Genomic DNA, 19,965 nt, shown 5'->3' with positions numbered 1-19,965 from the left:
TCCACCACTCCCGTGATTCTTGTGAGGATAACGCAGTTAAGACAATGGATTGATCGATTATCTATCTATCTATCTATCTATCTATCTATCTATCTATCTATCTATCTATCTATCTATCTATCTATCTATCTATCTATCTATCTATCACTCCCATGCTGTTCTAAATTCGGATTCTTGGGCATCGTGCTGTGCTGAGTGTCGTTCTGGGTCATTCTGTTGTAAGAACGTATACCCTTTCCTTTTCTACTATGTGCTTGCTGATACAAACGTGTTTGTGTGTATGAGAGCCCAGGCGCCTGGGAGCCGATTTGCAGGCAGGAGGGAGGGCTCGATGGCGTGTGGGCGTCAAGCTCAGGGCACCTAATTACAGCAACGTCTCCCACAGCCTGCCTGCGTCTCCCTCAGCCCCCCATGTTTGGGTGCATTTTCCCTGGCAGAGTCACATGATACGCACCCCTTATCTCTAAAGCTTTGGTCTCAGGAGGACCCCACCTTAGCACAAAGCAACGCCACAACTGATCAGCCATCTTAAATGAGATCCCCAGCTAGCTGGCTCGATGCTCATTCTCTTTGTTGACAGTTGTCGTTTAGTTTCGTAGTCAAATCTGTTGATTTCTATATGATGTCTTAAAGAAACTCTTTTGGGATCTCATTTGGGCTATATGGGGAACTAGTTCAGGCACATTGTGGCGAATATGACATCACTGCCCACACAGCATCAAGAGTGGGCTTTTGTATGATCTGTTTCATTCTTTTGGTACGCTGGTGATGTACAGTTCACTAATTGGTGGTTATTAGGGAGCTGGCTGGAAGCGGCTGTTTCAACCTTTCCACCCCAAAAGGACAGCAGCTTGCTTTCATCTCATTTCAGAGTTTAGAAATGCAGAGATCGTGTGGAAGAAAAATGGGATGAATGCCTGTAATGGCAATCAATTATTAACTCATTACGTTATTTACCAATAGTCGAATCCAGGCACAGCGGTTAAAATTGAGGACACAGTGTGGTGCTTTCGTGGTGTCTACCCAGTTATTGGCTGAGGAGGGAAGAATCGCAAAGTGACGGTGACTAGCAAGGGGTGGACTTTGTTGGAAGGAGAGGAAAAGAGACAAAGGCTGACACAGATAACATCCATCAGTGTAGCAGCAACATGGCCAGGTTTATCACTCTAAAAAGAGGGATCCCCCCACACACACACACACACACACACGCATACACACACACCTCCCATCTCCTCTCTCGCTGTAGCATTCGCTTCGAAAAGCTGGGAACCAATAACTGGGCCAACCCACATCAGGGATTAGCTATCTGGCTGCAGAGGACTTTGAATGTGCGCATAGCAAGATGTGTGCTTCATGCGGGTACGACTGTAAACACACACACACAAAAGTGTCAGAGAGAAGAAAGGCACAAAGCAAGATAGATGGGCTTCCCCTCTGTGCTGCGCACCGTTTCATGGGAGATATTTTAATATGATATGTTACAAAGGGAATGCTCTATTACTGCAATACGCGGAGAATACCAATTTTAAAATTTGATGCGGTGATATGCTGGAGAAATCTGATAACAGAGAATCTTTCATACAAAAATTGACCAAACAATTGACTTTCCCGAACATGATATTGAAAAATATACCATATTATGTTTGAACTGGCCTGACTCTCTACCCCATAGATTCAAAAGGCTGGTTCGCACAGGAGTGGGGGGGGGGGGGGGGGACAAGTGTATGTCAAAGTGTAAATCCAGCTCAAAATAGACGGGAATTTTAGGTCTCGTCATGAACACATCTCTATGTGTGTGAAATGAACAGTGGCAAGTTGCTCTTCTGTGTATGGGTCTGTGTCATATGCATAGCAAAAACATTTCTTGTTTTCATTTCCCACCTGTGGACAACGGTGCATGGCGAAAGCCAATCACTCGAGCAACGAACTACACATAATTTTTTAAAATTTCAAATATGCCCTTGCACCATGCATTCTTGTTCCCCCTCCATCTGTCTCTCGTTCCCTCTCTGCCTCTCCCCTATTCTTTTGTTCTAGGTCCATTAGAGATGTCCTTGACGAGCAAGCGAGTGTATTGCAGCCTTTAGTTGCTTTAGTTGAGAAGAGCCATTCAAACCCTCCTTTGCTCTCCTGTTGTGGCGAGAATAGGGGCGGGTATGGCGGAAACGTCCAAATAGCTTTGATGGCAAAATAGAAAAAGTCTTTTTCAATTTAGCAAAGATCTTCCACAAGCTACAATCAGGATGTTTCTCGAACTCGAGGTATCTTGTTTGAACAGACCGTAAATGAAATACATCGTCTGACTATAACGAATGCTTATCGTGATCGAGCTCATTTCTGGGTCCTCTGAATGGTTTTTGGACGGCAATTCTGTTTTGTCCAAGAGTTCCAGATTTTCTGAGATTATTAGATATTAGACTACACCGTAGTCTGAATTAGGGGGAAAAGGCTGTTATTTGGCAACCCCCGCCACCATGGGACGGCCGCATAAGTTATCAAAATGGGGACCTGGGGTTTGGGTTTAGCGTGACAACCTAACTCACAGCACTCAAGCTTTGAATAGCCCCATTCCCCATCTCGGCAAACAATAGGGTATTCTTCTATTATGATAATCACGGATTTTATGAGAAGGTCACAGAGGATTCTGTAGGAAGAAAAATCTGACATTTTTGTGTATGTTTCAAAAAGCAGTTACAGATTTAAATTACATGAAAAGCGAAGGTGGAACTCATATTGATTTCAAGCATCTTTGATTTCATCTCGAGCTATGTGAAGGTGAAGGGAAAAAAAAAATCGAACGAAATGAAAACGGAGCGTCAAAACAGATCATTTCTCACCCAAATATCATAGCAGCTCCGATGTCATCTCCCAGCCGCAGCTGAACGATGGATAGATCGGCGAATAGATCAGCCTGGTTCGTACAGCTGATCAGGTTTTCGTTTGCACATTCATGACCACAGTCCTGTTTTGTTTTGAGCCATCCATTTTCTGCTCCGCTTTTCTTCACGACGGTCGCAGGCGTGCTGAAGCTTATCGCAGCTATCATTGGGCAGTAGGCGGGGTGTACCCTGAACTGGTTGCCAGACAATCACGGGGCACACGTAGACGAACAACAAGCAGTCTACCCTTGGAGCATTTTCAAAAGCGCCCTAATGTGGACTAAATGTGCGGCAACAATGGGCAAATGCCAGTATGCCAGAAGTTAACTGCTCGCAGCAATGCATTGTGGGGGGCTCGGAGCACGGGGCGAAGAACTAGTTTATTTTTGGAACAATGACCTGAACTAGTTCATTTCAAAATGTGTGATCTGAAAATGAACTTTCCCAACACCGTTGGTCAGATGTGAAAACAGAAATTGAACTTGGGTGAGGAACAAGCCAAACAGAAGTAAAGGTAGGTGGGCTAAGTACACTTTGCAGGCAAAGTTAAATTCAACATGAACATCCCAGTTGCCTTTCTATGATAGACTGAATACACCCTGCACTGGTCAGTCACATGGGCACATGCGATATACACTGCAGACAAACGACGATTCACACTTAGAATCACCAGACGGATTTACAAGAAACATTGTATTTTGATTGGAATCAAACCGAATGACCAAATGAAATGTAAACTCTCCATTAAAAAAAACACACCTCAACTGGAATGAAAAAGTCAAATCCAAATGGAAGATACTTTGGTTTCCCAGGGATAGTTTGTTAATCCGAACAGACAATCTGCTTGTCACACTGCTGTAAAACGACTGTTCCGATTAATGTGGTGGCACATGTAACCGGCAAAATAGATCACGTCACATCACATGTCAACAGTTGACCAAAAAGCTTCAGTCAGAACAATTTCGATTAGAATGACAAACAAGTCTGCATTTGTATACCGGGCGGTTGATTAGGACCTGAACTGCTGCTGCCTGCGAGAATGTCAGGCGAGTGAGCAAGCACATCCTACATATTTAAATTAACCCAGTTTCACATCCTCTATCCATTCATTATCTGAAACCGTTTACCATTAAATTTGAGTCCTGACTCCAATGGGGGGAAAAAAGCAAAGATTATGAGATTAAATTCATTGAAAAACTGAATGGGAAAAAAAAACATCTGGGAGATTTTTGTAACGGTGAAGTCCACAAGTGTGGTTCCCACTTTCCCAGATTCTCTGTTTTTCTTTTCTTGCCTTTTCTAAAAACATGATTTTACTCAGGTTGGCCTCAGACCTGAGTGGTTATCGTGCTACCTGTTTAAACCCTTGGGAGAGACAATTTTCTTTTTCTTATTAAAATAACATGTGCACATCGTCTCCATTTTCTTGTCATGTCAGTAAATCTTTTTGACCGTGAGTCACGAGCGGTATAAAATGGGGTGAGGAGTTCATGTTTGGCCTTTTATAATGCACCTTGAAACAGAACACCAAAAAAAAAGAAAAAACCCCAGATGGAATGCAAGCAGGTAAACAGGGAGATATAGAGGTGGGAAAGCAAACAGATGATGAATAGACAGGCTGCTCGTCGGGCAGATTGGCTCAGCGGCGGACAGCCTGGCTGCTTTCCGAGAGAGAACTATTGGCCAGAAAGAGTCGCTGGCAGCCGGATGTGCAGATGGACAGAGACGGAGACACAAAAGCAGAGGGATAATGGCGGGGGAAAGAGAGACGGGCTGGCTGGACCAAAGACAGGCGAGCCTAGCTGCTGCAGTTGGCGTAAGGAGATGCAGGGACAGCAAATGCCTTTGGCAGAGCGGGAGAGCGAGGTAGCCTGAAATAGAGCTGCAGAGAGGGAGAGAGAGGATGAGGTCAGAGCACGGTTGGCTGGCTGACTGTTGATCTGTGTGGCACTGGGCTGGCAGAAGATTCTCCTCAGGGATAGAGCAGCTCTACACAGCCTCCCTCTCCATCCCTCTCTTGCTCCATCCTTCGGATGGACTGAAAGCTAAGCCTGGAAGGGGATCTTTAGTCGACATGCATGTCTCCGGTGTCAAGCTTGGGTAACAATCGCTATCGATTCATGGCCAGGGGTGCTCAAGCAAGTAAATCATCTTCCTTACCATAAAATCAACAACTCTCGTTCCTCACTACATTCAGTTGTCATTGTTTAATGTAGTTCTGTACTTTGTTAAACAGACTGATAAAACTGCATAGTAAAGGGTGACATAAACAGTATATACTACCGTTTTTATTTTTATTCCCAAATGGCCCTCTGACTGCCTGAGTCTAATTCTCCAATGTGCTAAGAGGCCTCTGAGCATATCTGAAGGATATTATTAGTTTGTTAGTTACTAGTACGTTAATATTGTATTTTTGTTTTTTAGAATGTAACTTTTTTTCAGAGAAGGGTGTGTGTGTGTTTGTTTGTGTGTGTGTGTGTGTGTGTGTGTTATTCTGCGCATGTGTGAGCAGGCTCAGGTGGATTGTGAACCCGGCAGATGGACATTTGGAGCAGCTTTGCAGCCTCCAGCAAAACTCTCTCTCTCTCTCTCTCTCTCTCTCTCTCTCTCTCTCTCTTTCTCTTGCTCTTTCATACTCTCTCTCTCTCTCTCTCTCTCTGTGTCTCTCTCACACACACACACACACACACACGCACACACACACACCTGCAACCATGTTAACAAATACACATCCACCTACAGAACCAGGACATGGTATATATGCATCATGTCAGTTCACAATGTCAGTCCAAAACTTTCGAGGTAAAAAAAATTTTTTTTCATCAGTTTACAATAAAATTAAGTTGTTGTTGTTTTTTAATCATTGTACATCCAAACGGCCTGTGAGAACAGGCTCAAAAATAATTGCAGAAGCTAATTGTTTACACTCAACAACAAATGCACTTTCTAAATTGAGCTCCATTCAAACCTATGCTGGGTTTCACAGCCATTTCTATGAAAACATCCCACCTTTGCAGGAGCTGTCACCTCAATGTGGCTGCAATATGCAGGGTGATCGCAACCTAACAAGTTCGCTGACAACATTCCAAAAATGCACAGATCCATATTTCACAACAAGTGTGATGAAATGTAAAGAAAGTATGAGGAGTAGGCGGAGGAAAGAATGTGTTCACCAATTTGCATTTAAACACGAGTTGTCTTTATTTAATCACGTCCTTAAGGAAGCAAGTACTACTGCCCTACAATGGGTAAAGTTTTGGTTCGAAAAAGTATAATGAAGACAATTTGTCTTCAAGTGATTCGTTTACACTTGAGTAGCAAATCCAATGCCTCACTTTGAAAACTGAGACCCCTTGATTGTACAATGACTTGCAATAAGGAGAATGCTGACCATTCTCTGGGTGTGGCAATCACAAATCGCGATTGTGATTTGCAACTATAGGGCATTGGTGCACCTGCCAGGAGACTTCACAAACTGTAACGGCAAGGTTTATTACAAGATGTGTAACACAAATACGTTGCATTTGTGTTTAGTCTGTTCTGATATTTGTTAACAAAAATATGTTGACTGCTGTTGATCTGTATTGTAATTTCTTAATTGGACAACTCGAAGTAGAGCCACGTAGCGTAACAATAATTGAAAAAAAAAATTAAACGAATTGTTCTTATTGTTGAGCATGTCTACAGTATATTTAAAGCAAGTCCCACTTTCATGTGTATCATAATTCTGCCTGGTATGACATGAAGGAAATAATAACCTAAACCATTAGCTTGTCATGAGAACGTTGAGTAATTAAAATGTTGATGAAGATCACAGAACGGATGTGCACAAAGCCTTCACGCGTTTTCTGTGAACAATCAGTGAACACGGGCTGCAAAATTTCGAGTCAGCTCATTCCTCAAGCTGACGCCCTTGATGGCGCATAGAACAACGCTTAAGAATTAACAAGGAATGCCAATGGAATGTTTGACAACACGGAAGGCATATTGTCTTGGAAGGCATATTGAATCCAAAAAAATCCCTCTGGCCTTCAAGCAGATAACATGAATCATGGTGTGATTCCCACCAAATTGAAACACGCTTATGATGCCCAATCCCTTGGACTCTGACTCTTGAATTTAGCCGTGAATGAGAGGGCATTCTCTCGCTATTCTATTATGCTGTTATTTTTGGTGCCACAGGATACTCAGTGACTGTGTGGAGACTTGTCAGTGACTAATGTGTTTGTGTGATCATCAGGGGTGCGGTGCCTCCCCACAGTAAGATTTGTGTGTGTGTGTGTGCGCGTGTGCGCCCGCGTGCATGCACGTGTGTCTGTCTGCGTTTGTGGCTATGGCTACATTTGAGATGAATGTAATTTGGAGTGTGCTCAAGAGTTTTTCTACCTTATCTTTAGTGCGCCTGTATGCGTGTGTGTGTGTGTGTGTGTGTATGTCAGAGAAAAGAGAGATGGTATGTGTGTACAGTAGCTGGGTGTTCTGTCTTTTTCTGTCTCTCATCTTTTCTGGCTCGCCCCCCTGCAGTGATCAGTGAGTGTGTGTGTGTGTGTGTGTGTGTGTGCGTGCACGCATGCATTTGTGTGCGCAATTCTGAATGTTAATGACGATGAGGCTGAGGGTTTGCATGCCTCTGTGTTTGTCTCTGCTTCATTGCCTATGCTGACATACAGCATTGAAAGTTGTGGGTACCTGTGTGTGTGTGTGTGTGTGTGCGCACGCGTGCCCACGCATGTGCATTCGTGCTCGTCTGTGTGCCTGCGTCTGTTGTCATCCCTGGGTAAAGCCTCAGGACAAATAGGGTCATGTGACAGCCAACCCTCCCTATCTATCTGCAGCCTGCAATATTGGTATTCTGGGTCGACACTGGCAGCGATGTGGGTGGGGGACAAGAAATGAAAAAGGAGGGAAATAAATGCGTACTAAAGAGAAAGGCTTACACTGTGTGTTTATTCAGATGATGTGCTTTCTAAAAAGATGACACAAAAACAGGAATGCATTGATTCAAAGTGCTGCTGCTTCTTTGCCACTCGCAAGCCGTCCACGATGCCGCACAATGCGCAGGCAATGTAATCTGAATAGTGGTTGTGCTGACCACATGTAGAATGACAATATAGATGCTTGAATGTGTTCTCGTTTTATTTAGTCATCTTCCTGTTCACTGTCGTAAGATGAACGTTTCTATAATTGAAGACTTTTTCTGAACATTTGTAAAGCTTCCTCGGCAGCACAACTTTATTATTCACGCTATCTCAACCCACCCACCGCCACTTCTCAAAGCGAATGAGCGAGTAAAAAAAGGAGTGAGAGAAAAAGTCGAGTTTTGGGATGAAAAAACCCAAGGAGAGGAGAACAATAGATCTCAGTGCATTTAGACGTGGGCGCTGTGTGACCACGCACAAGAACAAACAAGTGCCATGTATTCCTAAGGACATGAATATACACAGTATTACATCAGTAATCAGAATAGTTATGGTCATCTGAGTCAGCGGCACGACGCGTGTCACGGGTAAGTAGAGGCTCCCTCAGTTATATACGTTCCATCCATCCCGGTGGGCCAAAATGAGTCTGTGCTTCTACATATTGTCTCACGGCTAAAGTACATGCATGAGCATCACAGAGTGTCTTTGAACATGTGCCTTCTGACAGGCTGCCATCTGGGTAGTCAGTCTTACCAGCGACTAGTCTTCTGTACACCTCAGCTTTTGTTTACTATCATTCCTTCAGGTTAAAAAAAAAAAAAAAAAAAGGTCACCACATGTTATGCTGCATAGCTGGAATGAAATGTCTTGTGCTGTGACTAAAAAATATCACTCAATCAATAAATAAACCTCAGCTGACACATTTTGGATGTCCAATTGAAATTTGAGAGCAATCCAGTCTGGCCCATCTTAATAGTTTTATTTCGGTTTTTGGGGATCATATCAGTCTGGCACATAAAAAAACAACAAATAAATCTAAATGCTATCAGAACAGTCTGCAGCCGAAGCAACAGCCTAAGCAAAATTGAAACTCCATTCCTGTGTCATGAAGCCACCACCGATACATTGTCCTATACCTTGTATATGAGTACATATTTGACAATTTGAGATGCTATTTGCTCAATATTCTAACATGCTTGTACCATTTGTTCAGAAAGCAGTTGCGTATTCACAGTTTTCTCAGCTCCAAATTGTATCATTTCCATCATGGTGGTTTTGCTTTTTGTTTCGGTCTTGGCACTTATGCTGTCATAATAACAATACATTTTATTTGCAGGCACCTTTCAGAGCATTCAAAGGCTCCTTACAAAGCAATATAAAAAAAGACCGTGAGTTATCCCACAAAAATAAAATAGTAAAATGTATATGATGGGGCAGCCGGGTGGTCGACTGGTTAGCGTGTCGGCCTCACAGTGCAGAGGTACCAGGTTCGATTCCAGCTCCGACCTTCCTGTGTGGAGTTTCCATGTTCTCCCCATGCCTGCGTGGGTTTTGTCCGGGTACTCCGGTTTCTTCCTTTTATCCAAAAACATGCATGACAGGCTGATTGAACACTCTAAATTGTCCCTCAGTATGAGTGTGAGCGCGAATGGTTGTTCGTCTCCGTGTGCCCTGCGATTGGCTGCCAACCGGTTCAGGGTGTCCCCTGCCTACTGCCCGAAGACAGCTGGGATAGGTTCCAGCGCGCCCCGCAACCCATGTGAGGATAAGCCGATCAGAAAATGGATGGATGGATGGATGTATATGATGGACAGAACAGAGGGATCGATGAGGGCAGATATGTAAGGAGTGCCAAGGTTGGACTCAAAGAAGGGAATGATCTCACATTTAATTCCATTTGAATAGGAGTGAGTGCAGGTTTCTCAGTAAGTGGGTGAGGTGTTCTAAGGAGGTCCCGGTAATGATTCGGGCAGTTGAATTCTGGACGAGTTGAAGTTTATGTCAAAACAAGTCAGGTGGACCAACAAGGGGAGGGTTAGGAGGATCTCGATGCGACGTGAGCAGAGTGCAGACAAGGATGGCAGTAATGTTGGGTGTGACAAGTGGACTAAGCTGGTTCATGTGTTGTATGTCTTCTGTTTATCCATTGAGCCTTCTCAGCCAGCATAATTAAAACCCGCCTCTCACCCAAAGTCAGCTGACATTCGCTCCAGCTCACCAGCAACCCAGATGAGGACGTGCAGTCCAGAAACTAAATATTTAGAAGGCTTGTTCAAGATTCACTCTACCATCAATCATCGGAAGTTGATATTTTTAGTAAAAACTATTTTTGTTGCTTTAAATATGCGGGAAAGTAAATTCATAGGTTTGTTTCTCAATACATCCTCAATGTCTGAATATGATTGCTGGAAACATCTGAAAAGGAAAGGTTGATAATTACGTCGTACTGAATTGTGGAAACATCTGAAAAGTTGAGAATTATGTAGTACTGAATTGTGCAGTGATTTACACCATTTCTGTATTCCTGATTTTTTTTTTTTTTTTTTTTTTTTTTTTTTTGGTCTTGGCTTGACATAGTTGGTCAATCAATGGAAGGAACAAGGCTGATTCTGCGGTAGGTCAGTATCTTCTGGCTATAGTGGCTCCAACATGTAAGAATACATAGGCACAAGAAAAGTTGCTTACCAAAGTAGCATTTATTTTTCACATTGTAGTTGTGGTATTTGGTTGACACTTGACAGGTGGTCGGAGAGTGGTTTCACCGCATTTAGCAGACATGTCCAATTCATTTGAGAGTGGAGACAAGGGCTTGATTTTTCACAATTTTAAAGCCTTTCTTGAACTCAGCAATTTTTTTGATCATTCACATTTGGCAGGTTCAGTGGCAAAACTCTTCTCTGGGGTGACCCTAATTTAGAAAACGTACTGTAGATGTTTTTGCTTTTAAGTGGACTGTAAGGAGACATAATTTACTGTACATGATTTGTGATATTTGTAGGTTCAGTTTGTGGAAGCCAAGTGCATGGCAGCTAATACGAGTCCCTTAATTATTTCCAGTGATGAGCCCGCCATCCGTAAGTCATCATTCTATTATTTCAGGCCACCCCAGGCCATCCGTCGTCATGGGTGGCAGAAAATCAGCGTCGAGAACGTACTTACTATGTCACGCACAGGCGCAGCACAAGCAGAAACAAGTTTAAAAAAAAAATCTGTGTTGCGTAACTTTCGGTCTCCGTGTTGTTTTTATTTCACCAATCACATGCTCTGTGGGTGTGCGTCTGTTGTTGTTGGTGTTTTTTTTTTTGGGGGGGGTGGGTCTCAATGCATGTGACGTAGTGAGTACGTTCTCTCTGCCGATTGGCTGTGGCTGCCGCCAACAGACTGGGCCAGCCTGAAATAATGACGGATGACTTACGGACTGACGTGCTCACCATTGCCTTATCGCATGTAACCTGACCAACCTCAATAACCCATTAACATATGAAAATACAGTAATCCCTCGTTTATCGCGGTTAATGGGGACCAAAACCACCCGCGATAAACGAAAATCCGCGAAGTTGCAACCAATAAACATATACAGGTAATTTTTTTTTAAGTGCGCAAAAAGTCCGCAAACGGTCCGCGAGAAGCTGCAAAACAACAGCGAGTCACATAGAGCAACATATACAGCACTGCACTCCATGTATATGATTTATTTATTTATTTATTTATTATGAATATGTTTGAAAAAAGCCGCGATGCACTGAAGCCGCGATAAAAGAACCGCGAAATAGCGAGGGATCACTGTATTTTTTTTATCCTGGACTTAAATTATCCTCAGAAGAGGATAGTTGGAGCGTGGTTTTTTTTTTTCCCTCTCCCTACCCAGCGTTTTCCTTTCTGAAGTCTGATTGTAATTTCCCCATTGCGGGACAAATAAAGGATATCTTATCTTATTTTTGGTGGCCTATTAGGATTTGTACTGGAGTACCCCTGATATACTAGTCTTATATACCGAGTCTGAAATACCTACTCTCTCTCTCTCTCTCTCTCTCTCTCTCTCACTCTCTCACTCTGAGAGGATATGTAGACTCATCAAGTAATTAAGGTCCAGGCTGTCCTCTGGAAATTAAAGGAATGGTCCTTTGCGCTCTCTCACACTGTATCTCTCACTCAGTTTTTCCTCATGTTGGTCTGATTGCTGTCTGGCTTCTGTGCTCACCTGGGTATTCCACCGTGTCTCCCCGGCAGCCGACAAACAGTGTCTTGCGCTGGTGATGACTCCACTGTCTGTAATTGCAGACACAAATCACTCCATGCCATATCTACTCCCTTTCTGACCCAAATGGGGAGGAGGCAAGACAACACGTCGGGATCTCACGCTCTTTATCCTGCATGTGTTTTAAAAGCCATGTTACTACCAAGTGAGACACTTGGGTTTGGCCTGCTGCAGTCCAGTTTGCGTTACAGAAGAGTTCAGTTCAGTGTATCGTCATGTTTACGTGTCACGGCAATGCAGTCCGGCAGGTCAAGCAGCCCTAGTCAGTTGCGCCTCTCACTTCCTTTTAATAGAAGAGCAGGTCAGAAAGTGGCTTTTACCTTGATTCACGTTTCCTTTTTGATAGGAGCAGGGGCAGGTCATGAAGAGGCAGTCCACTTCAGTACCTGACAGTTTCTTTCACCTCTTTGTCTCCGTGCAGACTGCGGCCCAAATGTATTGTGTGCAGGCACATTCTGTGGCAACAAAGAATCCCCCTCGCAGTTACTTTGAGATTGGTTCATTGAAAATGTGCTTTTAGATCTCTTTGTCAGTTTGTCTGAGGGCTGTCTTGGATTTAATATGGTAAAATCTAGACTTTGGAAAACAATAACTCTGCTATCCTCTCATTGAACCCGAGCTGGACTATCTTTCCACAGCTTGAGCTCGTTATTATAAAAAACGTGTGGCCTGGAAAAGGAAAATCAAGAGACTGAGGGAGCAGGAAACATTGTTATGACATCAAAAGAAACAAGTAAAACTTTGTCATTTAATCGTGAAAGTGGTCCAATATCGATGCTCTTCATCTCTAGTGTCGTAACGCACTGCGTCGCCCAAATAGGTGCCGAGAATAATCTGATTACTGATATGTACAGGATATATATTCAAGTATGTTCTTGTAGGGGTGGCATGGTGATCGACTGGTTCGCAAGTCAGCCTCACAGTGCACAGGTGCAGTGTTCGATTCCGGCTCCGGCGTTCCTGTGTGGAGTTTGCATGTTCTCTCTGTGCCTGCGTGGGTTTTCTCCGGGTGCTCCGGTTTCCTCCCACATTCCAAAAACATGCATGGCAGATTAACGGAGCATTCTAAATTGTTCCTTGGTGTGATTGTGAGTGCACATGGTTGTTCGTTTTATGTGTGCCCTGTGATTGGCCGGCAACCAGTTCAGGGTGTCCCCGGCTTACTGCCCGAAGACAGCCTCAACCACGCCCGCAACCCTTGTGAGGATAAGCGGATTAGAAAAAAGATGGATGGGTGAATGTTCTTGTAGGTTCAGTCTCAAATAATTAATGCATTAATAATATTTGTCTAAACACTGATTTGAAAAACATATATAGGTTGTGGTACAGTAAAACGCATCCCAACTTACTCACTTGTGTGAACGCCCCTGCCAGCCTGCAGGATTCCAATTTGGATGTATCCTGCACCCAAACTACTCTTCACCACACTTATTGCAAAAAGGCATTGCTTTTTTTTTCTAGGTTGTATCATTTATTTACAAAGTACAAACCATAATGATGATATGAAAAGGTATACTGTATACGTTTTTTTAGGTTTTAGCAAATCTCTGAGACGTGCACTAAGAACTCGCAGGTACTTAGTGTACGTATTCACAGCCTTTGCCTTGACGCAAAAGCCATGAAGGGCAAGTGCATCCTGTTTGATAATTTGGAGAGGCACCAAACTGTCTCACATACGACCAAGTATGAAGTCAAAGGAGTTGTCTGTAAACGTCAGAGAGAGGATTGCTTTGAAGCACAGATCCGGGGAAGAGTTCAGAACACGTTTTGCTGGTCACTTGTCACTTGTCTAAACGGAATGATCAGTGTAGAGAACTTCACTCGGAGAGCTGAGCAAGAACCCAATGGTCATGTTGTTAGAGATTCCACTGGAATCAATTCCATCCAACCTGGTGCAGCTCCAGAGCCAAAGAGGAATTGGCAAAACTCGTCACAGTGTATGTGGCAAACTTGTGGCATCATATTAAGCCTATGAAAATGTATTGCATATGTATATATAAAATGAATGTGTGCCTTTTTACAATAAGGCTGGAGCATAAAAACGTGCAAATCTTGAAGAGTTGGGGATGATTTTGCAGATGCACTGTTTCCAGATTTATATACTTAGATGAGCCCAATTATTGAAGATTTTGCTCAGAATAGGTGACATGTTCCCGCAAACAGAAAGTTTCCTTGAGGCTGATGTTTTTGGGGGGTGAGGGGGGGGTTGTTGTTGTTGTTGGTTTCTGCTCTAGCACTATTTATACAGTAGGAAACACTTTTCATTTTGATACTGCCCCTGTGTTGGGAATTCTGGGCAAACACTCAGAGAGGTGAGATCGCCCCAACATAGGCAAAGCATGAATCATGGTAATTGACCTTTCCTCTATCCAGCTCTGCTTTTACACTGCCTTAGGAGAACATGTTTCTGGTTTGAGTGGGACAAAAAACTTGCATGTATGCGTTGTCTCTTACTTCAGTTGATGCCTGCAGTACAGTGTGGTTGACCTATTGACTGAAACAATACAATTGTGAAGACAAAAACATGAAGGTCTCCATAAAGACAATCAGGCGAACCCACCCAAATGATGTCATTGGATTTGCACACGGTGACATGCTATAAACGCTGTCGCACATTCTCCTCTGTCCTCGTTGATCTTTGTCTCAGACTGACATGCACAACACTCAGCAGATCTTTGATATGCAACAGAGAGAGAGACGCCGGTCTGACCCTCGACTTGGCCAGACATCCATCAAACATCCAAGTGCTCTGAAAATTGCCAGTTTCATGTGGAACATGATGACATTCAGGCGAAGGAATCATTTCAAAGTCTGTGTGTGTGTGTGTGTGTGTGTGTGCATGTGTGTGTGAGTATTGCACAAAGAGAACACAGGATATAGAACACAGACAGAGATTCCATCTCCTCTCTGCCTGTATACATATCTGCTAGAATGTAGGTCAGGCAGCTACAGTCTCGATCAGAGCTTGGTAGACGAGGTTTAGTTTTGTGTGTGTGTGTGTGTGTGTGCGTGTGTGCATACACCACACATGAATAAAGCATTACTGCGTGGCCCATTGTCCTCAAGTGTCACATGTGTGTTTTATTTAAATAATGGGGATGCGTTCTGTGAGTTTATGTGTTGGGGGTGTTTTAAACTCCTGTCATGTACAATATGTGTCACAGGAAATGTGACGGCAGACATCACATCTCCCCGCACATAGCGCGCCAAGTCTACCCTTACAAAAGGGTTTTCATTGTTGCGTTAGTGGAATGTTTGTGGACGGCGGAGTGAGCAGCCAGTCTTTCCCGGCTATTTGTGGTGTGTTTCCTGGCTTTGATAGATATAGGAGGCCAGTGAAGGGTAGACACGGAATGCTCCATGAGATGCACGTACACGTTCACACTCTTGTACGATCATGCTTTTCTTTGCAACAAAAGGAAAGGCTGTGAATAGCGTTGTGCAATGCGTGTCTACAGGCGTCTGTGTTGGAAGAATTGTGTGTGTGTGTGGGGGGGGTATATACGCGCGTGTGCGTGTTCTCTGTGGGTGTGCCCCCATTGCAGTTGGACGTCTATTATTTCCTCCGTGCCTGTGACTGTCGCTGTCCTTGGTCCTGAAACTAGCACGCAGGCGCCTCAACTCCATGACCAGAATACCTTCCACGAATTGCAGACAAGCTGCGGCAGGTTGTATTGTATGCATTTCCATTGTCTTTCTTTCAGTCACTCTTCTTTTGTTGAAAGCCCCCCCCCACGTTTTTTTTTCTCACACATGCACATAAAAACACCAAGGGAATGTGGGATGTGTCCTGATTAAGAGTCAGAGAGCTGTGATTTGTCATCAGCCCCCACATGAAGACCTTCATCAGAGGACAGAGCCACCACTGATTAGAATGACCGAGAGGCCAGGATGCCTGTGCCCTGTAAGAGAGGAGAGGAGTGTTCGAAACATTGATAAGCCACAGATGTAACACTTTGGACAAAAATATTAAGACACATGTCTGTAAGCCTACAAAAGTGTGAGGGAGAATAGATGGACCTTGTCTTCGTATTGTACTCATAATAGATTAAAAGGTGCCTAGGTCCGATCCTCCAGAGCCCCAATCCAGCCTCATTTAGATCTCTGCCTCTCCTATCACACCTGATTCAAATGATCAGTGCCGGACTTGGGCAGCCCTGTTTTACAATATTTGTGTTTGTGCGCGCGTGTGTGTGTGTGCGCGCGTGTGTGTGTGTGTATGAATTTATTTCCATTTATTCGTGAAATTAGAGGACATCTAGATTAGACTCCTGGTGGAGACCTGGTTTATGATCTCTGCTGTATAGTTTATCCCAAACGAGTTCAGGTCAAGTATTTGACTGTTTCTTCTCCAAACTTACCCAACAATGCACTGGAAACATTTGAATACAGCTAGGCTGGAAAGAGAAAAAAAGGGCCTTCCCCGAAGTGCTCCCACAAAGCTGGAAGCATAAATTTGTCCAATATTTTTGATTCATGAATAATGTGCTCGATTATGTATTGCAGGCAAACACACACAATAACAATGCTCTCTCTTCATGAACTTACCATCTTATTACATTATATTATCTCATTATTACTGTTAACTCTTATTGAACAGTGGTTACAGTTGTTGGCTTGAGTCATTAAAATTCGCAAGGCAAAGGGATATGCCAAAAAGTCACAACAGCAAATGTTTCTGCATGCGCTTTTTAGTGACGACAAACAGCGATAAGGACCCTGCTGGTCCAAAGTAATGCCCACTTAAGCATCTAACTGCCAATGTTGTTGTTGTTTTTTTTAACATAACACACAACAGAGACTCTGCACAACCCCTGCTTGCCCACAGTTGTGTTTGTCCCAAAGGACCAATAATTGTTTTCTTTAGATCTGATTTGAGATGAGCTGTGAATGGCAGAGTGTGGGTCTGTGTGTGTGTATGTGTGTGTGTGTGTGTGTGTGTGGGTCTATGTGTGTGTGCGTGTGTGTGGCCGCGCAGTCTGCAGCTTCCCAAAATGTGTCTGTAATTTGTTTATCTGCACAACATCTGCTTTCCCGCAATACATTCTTTCAATTAGCCGCATCTGAGGCAACAAGACAGACAGGGAGGCAGTTTTTGCGCGACTCCTCTATCGCCTTTCCTACCTCTCTCTTCATTTCCTGGTGTCACATTTGACCTTTTTTTGACAGAGAGGGACCTCTTTTCCTTACCCCCCCCACCCACCTTTCCTCTTCTGTAACTTTGCAAAGGATGTAGAGCCAAGCAGAGGAATCATGGAGGCAGGCACGGATCATTAGCTATATTTGTCCCTCACTTCCTGCGGAAGATGATAGATCTAGCTAATTACCCCATGTTGCCAAAGCCGATCGCACATGACAAGCGGCCGTCTCTCTGGTAGAAATCTGCATTGGCTCCGGCGTGCGCCGCATAGCTGATGCTATATGATTATTCATGAGCGGGAGTCAAAGGAGAGGAGGAACTATCAGATGCCTCTTGTGAATGTGGTTGTTGTGAAAATGATTTTAATGATGTATGTTCTCCTTCTTCTTCCTTCAATACAGAAAATGAGTCTGGAGGAGACGTGGTGAGCATTTCCTCTCCAAGTGAACGCCAGTAGGTTACAGTGGAAGCCGAGGTCTGGAAGAACTGTCTCAACGCCAAACCATTGCAGGTAGAGTAAAACCCCTTTGGTTGTCGAAATAAATTCCAATATTGTACTTTGTCAAAATGCCAGCAAAAGCGGGGCACGTGCATACGCAAAATCAGATCGGCATTCATGCCATTAACCCTTTCGGGGACAGCAATTACTACAGTGGACAGCTTATCATGTTATCGGGTTAAAGGGTGCACGAAAGGGTTAAAATCAGCAAAGGGCTGATTCACTGATTTCGCAATTATTCGGTGATGTAGTTAGGGGTGTGAACATGCAAACCCCTTCCTGTGTGGAGTTTGCATGTTCTCCCTGTGCCTGCGTGGCTTTTCTTCGAGTAGTCCGGTTTCCTTCCACATTCCAAAAACATGCATGGCAGGCTGATTGAACACTCTAAATTGTCCCTAGGTGTGAGTGTGAGCGTGGATGGTTGTTCATCGATGTGAGTGGCTGGCAACCAGTTCAGGGTGTCCCCTGCCCAACTGCCCGAAGACGCCTGGGATAAACTCCACCATGCCCAGTCACCCTTGTGAGGATAAAACGGATCGGAAAATGGATGGATGGATAATTGGTAGTAATTAAATAGATCACTAAATTTGTTCCTTGGTCAAATGATCATCTTCAGTTTACCGTCGCTTGTCTGATAATTTTGCATAATTTTACAAAAAAAAGTGAACAAAAGCTGAACAGCAAAATGTAAACATGGTAAATCTGTATTTGCACTTCTCGCTCACTTAAAGAAATGAATGCTTGTGTTTCACAAGTGAGAGGTTTTCCATTCCTTTTGTTCCAGTATTTTTCTTCTTTTACTATTATCATTCACTTGATGTCGCTAATCCTCATACCTCGTTCCCACATCAAATAAGGTCAGTTTCGGAAAAGTCACTTTGTTAATCCTTAAAATTAGTCTGAATGGACATAGCGTTTTACATTGTTTTTGTGCGAGGTAACTTAACATTTCACACCGCACAACGTGAAGGGGGAGTTCCGCTTTCGAGGTTCCACATACATGATTTTCAAGCTGGGATTGCATCGTAAAGTGGCAGGGAAACAGATGTTTCAAACATTTCCAGCAAATAGATTGTTGCGCTGGTGTTGTGATCGGAGTTCTTCCACATCAGTGTCACACAGCAGGTCATTTTTCCTCACGAGTTACAAACTCCGCACACCAGATAGTTACACACCAGATAGTTACAAACTCCACACACTCCATCTCCCTTGGTCGTTCACTCACTCTGTCTCGTTGTCACTTAATGCCCACTCAGACGTGCAGATCTCCACAGCCTTTCACACTAATTCAGATGCACTTAGCATCGGGTTTGGCACAGGTTTGCTGTCACTAGATGATGCATGGCGGAGCTATTTGCAGAGAAATGTGCTCATGCCGATGGAGGTCTGGTGGTTCTGTAGTGCTGCTCGGAACGGAATACCAATGTGAGAGCGTGAATCATTGTGTGGTTTTGTGCATGGGTGTGTCTGTGAGAGAACGGGATTGGTTGCCATGTATAAAACACATTCTCCTAAAACTTGAAGGTGAAACAAGGAGAAACGGATTCGTGTGTGACATGTTTTGACAGATATCTCCTCATCTGTCTCCGTTAACAAAATTCTAAGCGCATACGGTCCTGTCTTGGAGTCTGTGTTTCAGACCATGTTTCATTCATGGTAATTCCTTTTGGGAAATTAATTCCTCATAAAAAGCTCATTTCATTTGTATTATGCCCATTTTTCAACTCGTTAAAATTCTGTTTATATTAACCAAAGTCTGAATAGTTCACGTGTTGTTTGTAGAACCTTTAAGATGTCACCTTCCTTTGAATTAGCTGAGCAAAACTCAACTTATTCAAGTATTCAAATGTTGATAATGAATAAATTATATATCATAAGTCTCAACTGTTAAAAAATGAAATTGAATGTGCCCTTGATTTCGTTTCACTCTCTTGGCTTTCAAGGCTAAAGCAAGGCTCTAACTTGAAGTGCGTTTTTAAAAAAAAAAGTTTTATCACTGCCTTTTATTCAAAATGTAATTGGCACTCGAAAAGATGGAGTGTACTTCCTCGTCGTCTTGAAAATGGTACACCAACCTTCGTTTTCTTCAAGAATGTAGAGAGATTCAGAAAGAACATAACACATTATGGAAGGTTCTCCAACATGTGCCAGAGAGGCAAGCATGTGTCTCGGGTCCAACACGAGGAGCCTTGAGAGAGGCAAAAGCTACTCTTGCCGACAAGATTGTTACGACTGTTTTAACTACGTTAATAATATCCATCCATGGATTT

At 43.4% G+C, this 19,965-nt stretch overlaps 1 protein-coding gene across 8 annotated transcripts in view; it reads left to right on the top strand.

Moving 5' to 3' along the window:
- myt1lb (myelin transcription factor 1-like, b) overlaps positions 1–19,965 on the top strand; it is a 120,557-nt gene that overhangs the window by 18,566 nt on the left and 82,026 nt on the right. For 7 of the 8 annotated variants that reach the window (XM_086127334.1, XM_086127335.1, XM_086127339.1 and 4 more), the window contains exon 2: positions 17,598–17,707. The gene's annotated coding sequence lies outside the window, so the exon portion shown is untranslated. Of the gene's footprint in view, positions 1–8,238; positions 8,386–17,597; positions 17,708–19,965 lie in introns of those variants that run through there. The other variant, XM_086127337.1, reaches the window with a different exon arrangement.

Source organism: Hippocampus guttulatus, chromosome 13 (genome assembly GCF_054856545.1).
Source record: "Hippocampus guttulatus isolate MCC_2025c chromosome 13, RoL_Hgut_1.0, whole genome shotgun sequence".
NCBI classification, from domain to species: domain Eukaryota; kingdom Metazoa; phylum Chordata; class Actinopteri; order Syngnathiformes; family Syngnathidae; genus Hippocampus; species Hippocampus guttulatus.
Note: the sequence above shows the minus strand (reverse complement) of the source record. Positions and strands in the feature narration are given on the sequence as shown.